The sequence below is a fragment of the Triturus cristatus genome, chromosome 2_1 (assembly GCF_964204655.1).
Source record: "Triturus cristatus chromosome 2_1, aTriCri1.1, whole genome shotgun sequence".
Lineage (NCBI taxonomy): Eukaryota > Metazoa > Chordata > Amphibia > Caudata > Salamandridae > Triturus > Triturus cristatus.
This window is the reverse complement of record NC_140581.1, coordinates 311275761-311293404: the sequence shown is the minus strand read 5'-3', so window position 1 is coordinate 311293404 and position 17644 is coordinate 311275761.

Here is a 17644-nt window from a genome sequence, read left to right as displayed (position 1 = left end):
CTTCTTAATGCCTGGGGTCCAATAGACCTTAACCACGCCGAACGTCAGTGGGCGACGACAGGCATGATAATAGCTAAACGAAACATAGCGCAACAATGGGGAGTAGGGACTGTACCGACGCTACGGAATTGATGTAAAGACATGGACTTGGTCATGGTAACGGAAAAGGCCACATTTACCAATAGGAAATGTCCCAAAAAATGGGGAAGAGTGTGGGGTAAATGGAACATATATAGGGGAAATATTTGCACCCCTCCAGTGGAGGACAGCAACTCGGACGAAGACGTGCGAAACTAGTGGAGGCTTGTGCGCGCTAATGTAAAAATATATATTAATTGACTGTAACGATATAACATCAAGAAGTGAAATTGTATGTATAGATCAATATTATTCAATAAAAAGTTTTTTTTAAAAAATTTAAAAAGGGGGAATAGGTGTTGGGAGGATGGGCCGTCTCTGACTTGACGTGAGGGAAGAGCACTCAGCTACCACACTTGCAGATCACAAAACCTCTGCCTGAACACCCTCACAAAGGGTGTGACGCTAGTCTTTTGTGTCCCCAGACAAACTGGAGCAAGGGTACAGAGGTGGGAAATTCCAAGCGCCTCTGGGTATGGAAACTTCCAGAACCTTCTCCTACTTCAAAATGTGCACCAGGTATTGGACCCTCAGACCCAACTCTTCAGTACACCTCTAAAGCACCTGGATTCCCCTTTGGGTGATTAGTGTGCCATACAAATCAATGTGACATAACACCTCTGGACCTGTCGAAGACTCAGAAGGACTGTTGTGCTACTCTGCAAGAGGACCTGTTACTTTGCTGCCCTGCTACCCTGCTGCTCTGCTCCCTGGTGTCTGAGTGAAAAGGACTAGACCTGCATCTTGAACCCAGGACCAACAAAGTGACTCCAAAGGCTAGTTGGCTGTACTCTTGAGAGCCTCAGGGAAATAAAATTCTCCAACCAACTTGAACCCGGCACCTGGACTCTGGTTTTAATAAGTCCTACCCTCCAAGTGGTGCAGCCCCAGTCTTGGACCCTTCAAAGTGGACCTGAAGGTACTCTGCCAGCCCAGCTGTGGTCCTGTGAGCAGAACTGATGTAGTGCAACACAACTCCTCGCAGCTGCATCAGAACCGATGGTGGACCATGCATCTCAGTCCACAGCCTCCTGTGAACCGCCGTTGCACGAGCACCTCATTGACAATGCAATACCTCACATCTCCGAGCTGGAGCATTCCTCAGAACCTCCACAGTGTGATGCATCTTCGATGCAGGACTGAACATCACAGCACTGCAGCCCTTAAGAAGCAGCGATGCGGGACGCATTCTTGATGTGGAATCTTGCAACGCTCCACAAATCAAGATTTAAGATACTTTGCGTAGAAGGCCTAACTGGGTTGCTGTATCCGGCCAGCGCTCTATTGCGGTCGACCTGAACTTGTGATTTTGATCTGGTTCAGAGTAACCAGATAACCACAATCGGCGCTTTGTGATTTTAAGTACTGTTTGCACTAAAATCTTTCAAATTGCATATCTCCAGGTCTACTGATTGCATTTTCGTTGATTTTTTTACTCTGTGTACTAGGGTCCGCTAACCATACCCCAGTGCATGTGCTCTGATCCCTAAAACATGTAAAAATGGCATATTCCTAATTGATACATTTAACTTACCTATAAGCCCCTAGTATATGTCCCAAAGTTTACCCAGGACCTGTCAGTTTAATATCACTAATGTATTGCAGCACACATTATGTCACCACCAAAATGACAGTGAAAAACCTGACTGTAGACCTATCACTGTAGCCTGTCTGCACAGTGTTAAAACTGCAAATTCTATCTATCCAGATAACCCCTTTTGACAGGCCTAAACCCTACTTTAACATATTAATGTCACCCCTAAGTAGGCCTTAATGGTCAATAAGGCAAGGTACATGCCATTTCAAATTTGGACATGTAAATGTTTAATGTAAACTATTTCTTTACAGTGACAAGGCCCAAAAGCTATTTTCAATGTATCAGGTTTAGCTGATCCATACGAAAGCATTCGGATGTAATATAACAATTAAATAATGTGATCTCCGCTCAGGAAACAGCCACAAAGTTAATTCTTGGACTTTTAAAATATTTATTAGAAGCCCAATTCACTGGTAAAGACCCCTTCTAGTATTTCCTTTATATCGGCTCCATTGAACCAGAAAAGGTACAAGGTAAGACAATCAAAAAACAGAATAAAAAATAGAATAACTTCACTACAGAGAGTCAATGCGTATAACATAAAATTGCAATTTCATCTAGTACTGAAATTTTTGGTACACTAAGGGGCCGATTCTGATTTCGGTCGCAAATCGTACCGACCGACACGGACCCGGACCGGATACCGACCGACACGGACCAGCGCCGTACGACCCGTGCAGTACGATGCAATGCGTGTGAATTACAACCGACACGTAGGGAATACAAGCCGTACAACCGAGCCGTAGGGAAAATAGTGAACCGGCTGGAAAAATGACGCGATTTTCACCGATCGACACGAACCCGGAATGAACCCGACCGACGCGTACCCGCGATGTCCGATCCGCGCAGTACGATGCAATGCATGTAAATTCAGACCGACTCGCATGGAGACCCAGCCGCACGACCGACACGCACAGAGAACCGGGCCCACAAGTAATAGAGATCTCCGCGACCGACGCGTATGTAACACAGAAGATAAGTAGCGTGAACGAGGCGGAGAAGCCCGCACGAGCCATCATCAGCGTCCGTTTCCGTCAGAAGAAGGTCTCCTTCATGCCTACAAAACCCAAAGGAAAAAAGATAAAAATAGGACCAAACAAGCAATGGCAAAGCCAATAAATATCAAATAAAAAAAAACTGGGACAAAGACACACCCACAACTCCAAATACATAAAGGACAACAATCACTACCATGATCCCTTCCAAACAGGAGCCATAGCCAGCAGCAAACACCATTACACAGCAACCACAGACACACTCACAACTCACCCATCACACAACTCACACACCATCAGCACCTCATCCAAAAGCACACACACATACAGCCACTAAAACCAACACCAACCTACCCTCACTTGCACCCTCACACACACACATCCCTCACCACCACCACCCATCACCATGCCCCAAAGAAGAATCCAAAGTTCACAGATAGTGAGTTAGAAGTGCTGATAGACGAGGTCATCAGAGTAGAGCCACATTTGTTTGGTACATTGGTCCAAAGGACCCCCATGTCACAGAAAACAAAGATGTGGGTGAGGATTGTGGACAAGGTGAACGCTCAAGCACCAGCAAGGCGCACAAAGAACGATATCCAGAACAGGTGGTATGACGTGTGCAGGAGGGTCAAGAAACTCATCGAAAAAGATCATGCCCTGAGTCAGTGCACTGGCGGTGGCCCTCCTGCCAAACCAGTCTACTTCAGGACCTGGGAGGAGAAGGTGCAGGACATCCTACCCCCAGAGAGCGTCCATGGTCTAACAGACATACCGGAGCCTGGTGAGTAAACAAACAACATACCCACGATTGTGTGGGAAGGGGACAGTGTAACCATGCACCACAAGCAAAGCTACAGTAACCAATAGATAATCATCCCAAGATGTGTATGCTAGTCAGACAAACACAATGTTGAAGAACCGGGGTTTAACCCAGCGGCGTCAGGGGCACGCCTAAGATCTTCGAGTTCACCTGTCTTGGTATACAGAGACACGGAATACTTCTGGATGGCATCAGAGACCAAGTTTTTTAGCTGCAGCTAGTAACAGTGATCCTAGAAATACATCACAGTGTAAATTCTCAGGAGACTGCTCATTTTACTAAGGCGAGACGTCTCCTTCTATACCCAATATTCACATTATAAATGTACACCCACTGCACAAAATTCTAGCCAATAAGGTACATCTTCAAACAAAGTGTCACATAACAAAAACTCAATTTACAGTATCCCAACCCAAAAGTTAATTATTAGGAATGTCCCAAATTCAATCTCCACAAGCCAGACAAACCTATAATTGAAAGCATAACCCATGTAATGAAGAAACATAAAAAAGAAACGGTAGCAAGGAAACTAAAAGTTAACGATGTCCTGAACATTGATTGGTAATCTCAGACAAAGATCGATCAGGGAAATTGGCTTTGCGGGGTCAGTGTCAGGTGCAGAGGTCAGTTTCTTACAGTTCATTTCGAGTCAAAAAGAAACCTAGTTAATGTATACATGAACTAAGAAGGCCAGGCCACTTTATTCGCCAGGCTACCTTCACAGGCCTACGTGAGGGCAACACAAAATGGTGGCACAGAACAAAATGGAGTCAGACTCGAGAATTACAGAACCTCAGACCCTCCTTTTGCCATTACGTAGGCAATAACCTAAGACTCATGTTAATCTGAATCTAGGTCTATGTCGATATTCATTAGGTCATCAAGGTGTTGCTGTAGCATCATCTTATTATTCTCTACTTCTCTCGGGACAGGTCTCCGAACACACATAGTAGCACAAAGACTACAAATGGCGGGACCACACTGGATGCAAAGACAACAAGAGAAAAGGATGGTTAAAACCATACCAAGGAATGTCCAAATCTTCCATCCCCATTTGGACAGCAGTCCCCAAAACCAAAGCCGTCAATGACCAGTCTCCTTCGTCTACATGGATAGACTCAGAGATTTTATACAACCTAGAGATGGCTTGGTACACTGTAGGGGCATTATCTGGTATGTAAACACAGCAACTGGATCCAATCAATTTACATACTCCTTTTCGATCTGCAAGTATGATGTCTAATACCATACGGTTCTGCAAAGTCATAAGGCGGTCCGCTTGAAGCTCAGCTGTAACATTACTAAGAGCACCTGCTGTCTCATTAATAGTAGCTTCAACAACGCGGACAAGCTGTCGAATATGCCTACTATTATTCATAGGACCCCAAAAGGGCAAGAAGCCCTTGAAGAAATCTCCTACTTCGTGTGCTGCGGTATCTTCCTTATTGAAGACACCTCTAACATATCTCGTTCTATGATAGTCTGAAGCAGTAATGTATGAAGGGGGAAGTAGAAACGTCACATAACACGTTCCTGAAAAATCAGGTGGCAACCATTTGTAGGCTCTGTCATGACAAACAAAATATGTGCCTTTAACTGGCACAAACGGTGGAGAAGTCCAAGATGAATAGACATAGGTTTGAGCACACACACTCTTACCTAGCTGAGCTTTCGGATTCCGACCATTACCTTGAAAATAAAAGTGGCCTCGGTGGGGTACAATCCAAATAGGGGGAGACCTTTTTCGTCTCTCCTTCTCTGTCAAACTGGTACTATATCCAGTCACGTTCCAACCAACGTAAGCCTGCACCTCATCCTTAGGGATAGCATTATATGCATCAATATCTCGGATCATAGCTACTATTCCCCTTATTAAGGCACTATTGCTCGAGTTATCTTTAAGGGAACGTAAGGGGCGTACCTCATTTGCATAGATAAACATGGTCTGAAAAGCCCACACAGACCCATTAAAAGAAAAAGGCAAAACCAAATATGGCATATCTTTATCTGTCGTATGAGGCATAAGACCACAAACCCAACAATTAGTGGTATGTTCTACTAACTGATGCTGATGCAACAACTGTATAAACGAGTTGTTGACATATTCTGATCTCCTTGTCTGTTCATGTTCAGGCAACGTATAAAACTGGTGCAAAGAAACAGTAGTGAAAGAAAGCATAGGTTGGGAGGTGGGTGCAGATGTCTGTTGTGTAGCATAGACAGTCCAACCCACCCAAGCTAATGTAATACTTAAAAACATCAAAAAGCACAATATTATAAAACATTTGCTATGTATCAATGTACAAAATCTTGTCTTAAGATCTATTCTCTCAACATCTCTTTCAGTTACAACAGACTCCATCCTCTAACGTGCTGCTCGCAGCAATTTTCCTTCTTCACTCAAGTGTGCGTCCAGGCGTCCTAGACGTCCCTAGAACCGCAGACCTTTCGTCAATACGCGGGCCACCCCTCAAGTTCTTATACCGCGACCCTGCAGCTGAACCCGGATGGTGGTTCGAAAAAGAAAAAGAAAAATAGTCTCTTGTCTGAAAGAGTGTAATTCACAAAAAAATGCAAATTTTATTTGTCCTTTTTAGACCTTAAGTTGTAGCGTTCTTTACCAGGCACAGTTTGATCCTGAAAGATTGTCTCTGGGTGCGTAGTATCAAGTCTCAAACACGGCGGCACAGCTTCTTGCAAGACTTTATCACCCGCAAGTTCTGACTGAGTCCATTCCAGATGTGCATCGCTAAAAGGTACAAATCTCGGAACCCTTTCACTCTCGGAATCGGCAACACCTTCCCGGACCCACTTATCGTACGGTAAGGGCAAAGGTATCTTCTTACAATGGGTACCATGTACCCAGTTTTTCTTGCCGAACACCTTAATAGCAGTCCGAGTTGATAACAGGACTTGGTATGGACCGGTCCATCTTAGTTCCAAGTTCTTTGACCTCTGGAAATTCTTGGTTAGAACCCAGTCGCCAGGTTGAATCGTGTGGCCTGCGTCTACAGAAACTGAAGGCAAAGTGTCATGGACCTGTTGGTGAAGAACACACAATTTAGCAGTCAAATCATGTAAGTAGTCAACCAACATAGGGTACTAGATATCACTGTACTTCTTAGGCCTCGGCACACCCCAGACATTCGCCGGGCGTCCAAAAACAATCTTGTATGGGCTAAGTCCCACGCGAGAATGTACTGTCGTTCTCGTGGACAAAAGTGCCAATGGTAAGGCATCGGGCCATGTAAGACCAGAGCTCGCTTGCACCTTGGCCAACTTCAGCTTCAGAGTGCCATTATAGCACTCGACCAGGCCTGCTGACTGGGGGTGATTCGCAGCGTGAAATTTCAGTTTAATACCCAGACCCGCACATACTTTCTTCATAATCTCACCCACGAATTCACTTCCATTATCACTCCATACCATCCTCGGAAAGCCATATCTGGGAAAGAATTCTTTAAGCAAAACCTTGGCTGTAGACAAGGCAGTATTATCCTTTAGGGGGTAGGCCTCTATCCATCTGGAAAAGGCACAAATAACCACAAGGACATACTTCAAGTTATTGCATCTTTCCATATGAATATAGTCTATCTGCAGCACCTCGAACGGATACGTTGGAGGAGCAAAATGACCCGCTGGAGTTGGGGTTCCCTTTCCAGGATTATGCATCAAGCAAATCATGCAGTGTTTAACCAAATTCTCAGCACACTTAGGAATTCCACCATTCTGCCATACCGGAGCCAACAACTTACATATCCCTTTTGAACTAATGTGAGCCAACCCATGAGCCATAGTAACCACCGGAAGCACATATGCATCCGGCAACAACCATCGCTGGTGCTCTGACAACTTAACCCAACAGCCTGTTGAATCCAACATTCCCGTACTCTCTCTCCACATACTCAATTCTTTCTCAGTAGCTTCTGCCTGAATCATCTTCACACTTTCTGTTGTATCTTCACACATTCCTCCTTCCACAACCCATCTGGCAGGACCTGCAACATACATCCGACTCGTCACATCTTTCACCGTTTCTCTCGCTACTTCATCTGCAAACGCATTCCCTTGACCCTCATCATCCGTAACCTTCTTATGCGCACTACACTTCACTATCGCAATTTGGGTCGGCAAAGTAAGTGATTCAAGAAGTTCACTCACTAATTGTCCATGCTGAATTTTCGTACCATGGGAAGTAAGAAATCCTCTCTCTTTCCACAAGCGAGCAAAACTGTGAGCCACGCCAAATGCGTATTGGCTATCAGTATAAACATTCACTCTCTTTCCTTTTGACAACACACACGCTCTAGTCAATGCTATCAACTCCGCTGCTTGCGCTGAATTCTGTGCAATACGTGCTGTTTCAACAATCGTGTGCAAAGTTTTGACAGCATATGCTGCAGTCGTCTCTCCATTCGGAAGCTTAAAGCACGAACCATCTACCCATAGGGTACCATCAGGATTCGAAAGAGGAGTATCTTTCAGATCAGCTCTATCCTTCGTTTCCTCCTCTGTCCGGAGAAAACAGTCATGCTGTTCCTGAGCATCTGTCTCTACAAAAATCGGCAATAATGTAGCTGGATTCAATGTGTTGCACCGCTTGATGTGCACATGGCTAGCCAAAAGCGTCAACTCGTAACCTGACAAACGCGCACTGGTAAGAAGTTGAGTCTTCGTTCCATTCAATAGGGTATCCACTGCATGTGGGACCATCACAATCAATGTATTACCAATACTAAACCAGCAGACTGTCAGATAGAAACAGCCGCTGCCGCTGTAGCTCTTAGACAACTAGGCAACGCCCTAGCTACCGGATCTAAAGTAGCTGAAAAATACGCACATGGGCGCTGCTTGTCTCCAAATTGTTGCGTCAACACTGACAACGCACAACCTTCTCTCTCGTGTACCTAAAGTGTAAAAGGTTTACTGTAGTCGGGGGTACCCAACACCAGAGCAGAACACAATGCATCACGCAATTCGGAAAAACTCTTCTGACATTAGTCAGACCAAGGAAGAGGGTGTGGTGTGTCCTTAAGAGTAAGTGCCAACAAAGGTTTCGCTAGCAAAGAAAAATTCGGAATCCACTGTCTACAATACGAGGTGATACCTAAGAAGGCACGCACCTCTCTCTGTGTGCATGGCACAGTCATTTGGGCAATCGCTTGAATACGCTCTGGGGTCAATCGCCTTCCCTCCTTCGACAAGAGATGACCTAAGTAGGTCACTTCTTGGCGGCAATACTGCAACTTCGAAGGTGACACTTTATGATGAAGGTCAGACAGGTGTCGCAACAAAGAAAGAGTAACTTTTTTACAAATCTCTTCATCATCAGCAGCAACCAACAGATCATCAGCATACTGTATAAGAGTAACACCAGAAGGCAATGCAAGAGTATCAAGTTTTCAAAGCCTGACTGTAAATGGAGGGACTCTCACAATAACCTTGAGGAGCGCGCTTAAACTGGAAACTGCGGCCTCCTAAAGAGAAGCCAAAAATATCCCTACTTTCCTCAGCAATCGGAATACTGAAGAAAGCGTTCTTCAGATCAATAACAGAAAACCAAGCAGCTGAGGCAGGGATCATAGTCAATAAAGCAGTAATGTCCGGGAAAACAGGAAACTGTGGCACAACGATCTTATTGACCTCTCGAAGGTCGATCACAAACCGATACACAGGTGGCTGAGAAGAGTCAGTACGCTTAAGGACAGGCAAAACAGGACTGTTGCACACATCACCTCTCGTTTCCTCAACCACACCTTTCTCAACCAAATCATAGATAATCGCTAAAAGAGCTCTTTCGCCATCACTGGAAATTTTGTACTGGGGAATGCGAGGTAATTTAGCATTCAACTTAAGGGTAACAACGTAGGGTGGAATCTGCAAGAGACCAACATCATTGGGACCTGTAGCCCAAAGTGTATCAGGGAGAGAACGCAGTTCCAGTGGAAGGCGATCCTTAGACAGATACAGCGGGGAAATCACTTTCTTACCCACCGTAAGATGTACTCCCGAAGGAGAACAATGTAATGTCACATGCAATCTTTTCAACAAGTCCAAACCCAACAGATTCTCGCCACAGCCCGTCGTTAGAATAAGGGGAGCCTCCAATTCACAGGGACCAATAGAAAGGGGCAAAGGACAAGAAACCGGATTACGAACTGGGGCGCCAGAAAATCCTACTGAAACATTGGTCAAGCCAGACAAAGGTGCGCCGGGGAGTTTAGAGTGCATGATAGAACTCTCTGCTGCACCAGTATCCAAAAGAAAAGGTTCTGCCACACCTGATGTAATCACCTCAACATAAGGTCCACTCTGGTCTACTGGAACTGACACTACTCCCTCCCTTTGTCCATGGCTGTCCTAACTATCATTAAAACCAGCACTCTCACTTCCAACATAATAATCATCAGTGTAGTACTGAGCGGACTGGACGGTCGGAACATTCTGTCGGTCAAAATAATTCATAGAATTCTGAGGGGAAACGTACCACGTCCCCTACCCCTAGGTACTTGTTGGAAAACACCACGACCTCTCAGACCAGATATACCATTTGCACGCTGTAGCAAGATCGGGCAACTATTCTTGAAGTGACCTTCTTCTTTACAATAAGCATACTGATTAGGGCCTAGCGGGAGTCGCGAAGCAAAAGACTCAGGCTTCTGCAACAGTTTCTGAAACTGTGGGGGTTGCTGAAACTGGGAAGGTTGCTGAAACTGACGCTGATTAGGGCGAGGCGGATAAGCCTGCTGCAGAAGAACTTTCGTTTTTAATTCTCTAGTCTTCTTCTCTACTTTATCCTTCTCATCTTTATCCCTATTCTCATAGTATTGTGCAGTAGCCAATATCTGAGTCGAAGAAGAAACAGCCCATGAACTCTCGGAGTCCTTTAACTTATTAGAAAGTTCAGGAAGTAAATTAAAAACTAACTTATCTACAAACAAACTCTGACCACCTTCTGTACTCATATCCTGACCACTATGATCAATGAATGTTTCCTCAAACCTAGTAAAGAAATCAGACACACTCTTGTCTTTCTTTTGTTTGCATGCTGCTAACTTGTCCCAATTCACCCGCAGAGGAGGCATCATAGTTCATTAAATTAATAATCCTACCAGGTAGTTCTGCAACTAAGGGTTCAGGTTCGGCACCTCCTACCTGCCGACCATCTGCAGCAGTAATATTAACCCACGTATCTCCTAACTCTGGCGCGTGATCCTCGTGACGGATCTTCGCCCACAAGGGTTGAGGAACTACATTACCCATCAACATATCTATGTCAGCTAAATTCATAACACACGCATCAACTGTCTGAGACAACTCCTTATAATAACCAGCAGGATTTTTACGGGGGTCAGGCAAAGTCTGCTTAAGAGCCAGGACCTCAGCTCTCTTCCAAGGGACATGCACCCACACTCGCTTAAAATGAGCCGGTGCAGCCGCAATACCATGAGTGGCATCAGCCACAACTGCCTCTCTCCATACAGGGGGAACCTCTCTCATAGGATACTGCTTCACTTTTCTCCTAATAGAAGGGTCAGGTTCGAACAAAGACTGAGGTGGAAGTCTAGACCTAAAAGTGAGTAGTGTCTCTACCGCTTCCTCAACATCGGAACCCACTATCGTCCCTTTAGCAAATTCAGACTGAACATTAAGCAATTCCAGTGGAATTGAACCCAACTCATTATCTTCCTACTCCTGACGAAGGAAGGTACACATGACATCAAAAACATACCTTTGTTTTGGTGCCTCCCACTGTAGGAAGATATCCATAACCACTTGTGGACTGTACTTGGAGGTATTCGAAACCCATCTACGAGCAAGGAGATCTAACACTGCCCGCTCTTCGGGACCAGGGAGCTGACTACGTCTCTGCTTACGTTCAGAAACAGGGGTCATATTCAGTGACCCAAAGAAAGGAGACAAAAGACTAGTGACAGTCTCAGTCATTCGTTGCCGAGCAGAAGGAGAAGAAGTTGAAATGAGGACAGGAGACAAAGTGTTTTGAGGTGACAGAGACGTAGGGACAGAAATAAGAGAAGTCGAAGATAAAGGAGTGTAAGGCAAAGGAGTTTGAGGCAAGGCTGGTGGCAAGGCTGGCAGCCCCGGAGGGGGCTGCGCCGGGGGGAAGAAGAAGCACCTGTGAAGCAACGGGTGGCTGAACTACAACAGGGGGTTGAATGACAACAAGGGGTGCAACAACTGGAGGTAACGGAGGTGCAGTAGCTCCCTGCACATATGGGGGTGGTGATCTCAGTAAGTGTGACATCAAAGGATCCTTTTCAGGGTCTACAGTCACATTTGAAAGGGGAGGTGGCAAAGCCGGGTAACATTTGTCAATGGCCATGCAATGTTGTCTATCTGACACTTCAATCGCACGATCTTCTTCATCTTCCTTAAACTGCCTAGCAGCTTGCATTACCGATATATTCCTTTCCTTCCTATCTCTCTTAGCTTGCTTAATTTCTCGCTGTTTGGCTTCCTTATGCCAAAGGCGGAAAGAGTCAAACATCGCTGGCCGGGCTTTCTTCTTAAATAGCGCAATTTCTAGGTTATCTAAAACATCTGATTCAAAACTACCATGTTGGGGCCATCGTAAAACACCATCTTTCCTTGTATAACGGACCCATACTTCATTAAAGGTAATGGGACCTACACCATGCTTTGAATAGAGCTCATAAGTTGGAGTTCCAACCGGAGGTATCGGACACGAGTCCTCCAATCAGGAATCCCTATTACAACTACAACAAAACCATTTCCTAAATTTGCTAAAACCAGGCATCTTTTAGCTCACTAGTCTTGCTTCAAACTTCAAGGGGTTATCAAAAATGATACACTCGCAAATATACGAACCCCCCGGCTTCGACTATTGCAATGGCCGAATCAAAACCAAGAATCAAAACAAAGTCGTGGGAGCGACCCACTTATACTTAACCAAAATGTCTGTCACGCTACCAGAAGACCGTCTAACGTCTCGCCTTACAAATCATCACAAGAGGGTCCAAGACAGGGCAACAGTCAGGGCAGCAGTCCTTCGCAGCCGTCGGAAAGGGGAAGCCTCGCATAAAAAAACCTTCGGTCCACGTCGACATGCAGGGGTCGATGAAGTGGCGGCCGTCCTCCAGAATTTCCTCACGGGGCTCCTCACAATCTTCGGACTTGGACCAGTACCGCTGAAGTCGCCCAACGTTGGGCGCCAGTTGAAGAACCGGGGTTTAACCCAGTGGCGTCAGGGGCACGCCTAAGATCTTCGAGTTCACCTGTCTTGGTATACAGAGACACGGAATACTTCTGGATGGCATCAGAGGCCAAGTTTATTAGCTGCAGCTAGTAACAGTGATCCTAGAAATACATCACGGTGTAAATTCTCAGGAGACTGCTCATTTTACTAAGGCGAGACGTCTCCTTTTATACCCAATATTCACATTATAAATGTACACCCACTGCACAAAATTCTAGCCAATAAGGTACATTTTCAAACAAAGTGTCACATAACAAAAACTCAATTTACAGTATCCCAACCCAAAAGTTAATTATTAGGAATGTCCCAAATTCAATCTCCACAAGCTGGACAAACCTATAATTGAAAGTATAACCCATTTAATGAAGAAACATAAAAAGAAACGGTAACAGTTGCTGAACAAGATAAGGCATGTGCAAGGAAACTAAAAGTTAACGATGTCCTGAACATTGATTGGTAATCTCAGACAAAGATCGATCAGGGAAATTGGCTTTGCGGGGTCAGTTTCAGGTGCAGAGGTCAGTTTCTTACAGTTCATTTCAGAGTCAAAAAGAAACCTAGTTAATGTATACATGAACTAAGAAGGCCAGGCCACTTTATTCGCCAGCCTACCTTCACAGGCCTACGTGAGGGCAACACAAAATGGTGGCACAGAACAAAATGGAGTCAGACTCGAGAATTATAGAACCTCAATACCTGTCATAGTGACTTGGAAATGTGTCATGACATGCACCAACCTACAAACAAATAAAGCAAGCCAGTGGCACAAAGCTAAATAAACACTGCCAGACAGTTTGCCACCACAAACACACTACCTCGCAGTTCAGCTGACCTACAGGAAGGAATAGTGGGGATGCAGGTGAAGTGAGTGTAGCCAAAGCATGATGGGGTTTGTAGTTACAGATAATGCTCCCCCTCCTGATTGGCCCATCAAGACCTCTCTTAAACATGCCCACATCACAGGGAGTGGAAAATGACTGACAAGATGGCTGACACTGGGTCCTGCTGTGGGGAGCACAAGGCCCTGGTAGGGCATGTGCGCAAATCAGAAGCAGGACACCACTGACTGACATCCTGAAAGACAACTTGCACGCCCTCCAATGGAAGCACGTTTCATGGTGGGATGTCTGGCTGGGTGGGAAGGAGGACTGACAGCTCTGACCATACTTACCAGCATGTGGAGACACACCCCCCTCAACACAAACTCCTCACAACTCACCGGGTGGAATGCATTGACCCACACCTCTGTGAAAAATCAGCAAAAGATACCCCGTACTGGGTGCTGTTGTGTGAATCACACGGGCTCTCTTTGGACTTGTAGCGAAACAAACACCAGGATTTCACAGTCAGCCATCTTGACATAGCTGTCGTACCCCCTCACAGGGAAGCAGAGTCAAGAGGAAGGAAGTATGGGCATGCTGGGAAGGGGGTGTAGCCAAGAGTATGATGGGAGTTGCAGTCACAGACAATCCACACCCACCCACATGGCCCAGCAAGCAAACACTGAACCATGCTCGCCTCACAGGGAGTGGGAAGGGACTGACAAGATGTCTGACACTGGGCTCTGTTGTGGGGAGCACAAGGCCCTGCTGGGAAATGGGCAACAACAAACACCAGGACTTCACAGTCAGCCATCTTGCCATTGTTGTCACACCCCCTCACAGTGAAGCAGAGTCAAGAGGGAGGAAGTATGGGCATGCTGGGAGGGGGGGTGTAGCCAAGAGTATGATGGGAGTTGCAGTCGCAGACAATCCACACCCACCCACATGGCCCAGCAAGCAAACACTGAACCATGCTCGCCTCACAGGGAGTGGGAAGGGACTGACAAGATGTCTGACACTGGGCTCTGTCAAGGGGAGCACAAGGCCCTGCCGTGAAATGGGCAACAACAATATCAAACTCTGTCCGTGACAAGCTGGAAAAAAGCAGTGTACAGGCAGGCATCTGTTCGTACAGTAGAAAATGTCATGTTTGTGAACCATTGATGCCTGTAGAAACATAACTTACATTGTGTGTCTCTTCCAAACATAGGTGGTGCTGGGGACCCAGCACCAAATGAAGAGGATTCCCAGTCCCAGACTCTGGTGGACACTGAGCTCTCTGGTTTGACTCTGTCTCTGTCCTCTTCGGATGACGACGACCAACCTGGCCCCTCCGGTGTGAGTCATCATGCAGCACCAGCAGCAATAACATCTGCACCCCCTGTACCCACGCCTCCAGCATCTGGAAACCGACAGGGCACCCCTGCCAACACGGACAGACCAAGGCCACTGAACACCCACAGCAAAGGGACACAGGACCCCCCCCCCCCCCCGGAAGCTACAGCAAACACCACCAGCAACACCACCCAAGGGGTCCCAGTGTCACCTGTCACCTGTGCGTCCCACCGCTGGTCGTGCCCTTGTGGGTAGGGGTGCTGGGAGGGGTGTGAGGCAGAGGGCGTGCCTTGCAGAGGGGTGTAGTCTGCATGATGACCCCCAACTGGCATGCATCATAGATGGGTACCAGGATAGCACCAGAGGATTTGGCCAGGTAGTGGGAATCCTCAAGGATATGCAACAGAAGCAGGCTGCCCACCATGCCCGCATGGAGGCAAAGTGGGATGCCCTTACTGCGGTGCATCGGGACATACTCCAATGCCTCCGACAATCCACACCCACCCACATGGCCCAGCAAGCAAACACTGAACCATGCTCGCCTCACAGGGAGTGGGAAGGGACTGACAAGATGTCTGACACTGGGCTCTGTCAAGGGGAGCACAAGGCCCTGCCGTGAAATGGGCAACAACAATATCAAACTCTGTCCGTGACAAGCTGGAAAAAAGCAGTGTACAGGCAGGCATCTGTTCGTACAGTAGAAAATGTCATGTTTGTGAACCATTGATGCCTGTAGAAACATAACTTACATTGTGTGTCTCTTCCAAACATAGGTGGTGCTGGGGACCCAGCACCAAATGAAGAGGATTCCCAGTCCCAGACTCTGGTGGACACTGAGCTCTCTGGTTTGACTCTGTCTCTGTCCTCTTCGGATGACGACGACCAACCTGGCCCCTCGGGTGTGAGTCATCATGCAGCACCAGCAGCAATAACATCTGCACCCCCTGTACCCACGCCTCCAGCATCTGGAAACCGACAGGGCACCCCTGCCAACACGGACAGACCAAGGCCACTGAACACCCACAGCAAAGGGACACAGGACCCCCCCCCCCCCCCGGAAGCTACAGCAAACACCACCAGCAACACCACCCAAGGGGTCCCAGTGTCACCTGTCACCTGTGCGTCCCACCGCTGGTCGTGCCCTTGTGGGTAGGGGTGCTGGGAGGGGTGTGAGGCAGAGGGCGTGCCTTGCAGAGGGGTGTAGTCTGCATGATGACCCCCAACTGGCATGCATCATAGATGGGTACCAGGATAGCACCAGAGGATTTGGCCAGGTAGTGGGAATCCTCAAGGATATGCAACAGAAGCAGGCTGCCCACCATGCCCGCATGGAGGCAAAGTGGGATGCCCTTACTGCGGTGCATCGGGACATACTCCAATGCCTCCGCCAGATCAACACAAACCTGTCCACACCTCCCTGTGTGGCCACAACATCTGGTGCAACACCATCTGCCAGTGCCACAGGGAGGGAGGAGGACTCTGGCGGAGAGTCCTCTGCACCGCAGAGGCCTGCACCTGAGGATCCCCCCCCAAGAAGAAGAGGGGTCGTCTGAAGAAGGACATGTGAGAGGCAGATGTCCCCGCACATCCCCCAGGGCCTCTAAACCTGTTCTGGACAATTTTCTTTGTGCACAACCCGTTCACCTTGTTCAATCGCACACAACTCGCCCACATGACATGGAGGGTTCATGTTGGGCCAATGTAGCAGATGACTGTGGACTTTACTCTGGACATTTCATCTACCAGCACTTCCAACTCTAATGTGAACTTTGGATTCCAAAACCAATGTACAGCACCCAGCATCCTGTGCACTTTCCTCACACATGTTTGAAAATAAACTCACCAGTACACCATACTTGCCTCTGTTGTGATTCCAACTTGTCATGTGTCATGGAGATGTCGATCTGCTACACAACACAGTGCATGCCAAATACTGCAACAATCTGACCAACATTAGGTGAGTCATGGTGATGTGACACATGTGAGGGAGACACACCACTAAGGCAACACAACACATACTCACCATGGCCATGTTACTCATCCCACACAATGATGTTGACCTGAAACACATAGGTATTCACAAACACAACACCTATCAACAGTCAGTGGTAACAAGTCCACAGGTGAGGTAAGCAAATGTCACTCAGATGTGGGAAGACAGGCAAAGCACCTAACAAAGCATAGCACAGGTTCATTACACATCAACAACATATTTATTCAAAAATAGTTGCAAGGCAATTGTACGTTACCGTGGACACACGGTCAGAGAGTGTCTGAGAATTGTTGTCCAGGGGTGTGTGGCACATCACTTGATGTCAATTGACTACTCCCACACTGGTCTCGGATTCTATGTGTTGGGGGTCAGTGTTGAACAAACAACAGGCAAATTACCCTGTGAAGGACAGACACAAGACACAGTCAAAAGCACAGCAGAACACAAGAGAAATGCAATACACATGCACAGAACACATGTCTGGGTTCCCCAGTTTGTACGACATCTACCTTTGTCATCACAGTGGAGGTGTCATGCATGCTTGTGTCACCTCAATGTCTGGTCCCTGGGGGTAGTGCTGTTGGGTGTCTTGCTGTGTTAGTTTGTGTTCATTACAGCTTTTGTCAAATGTGTCTGTTGTGCTCCCTCTCATCTCACGATGCCTGATTGCCCACTAAGGGTGTCCCAATTATGGTTTGCTTTTG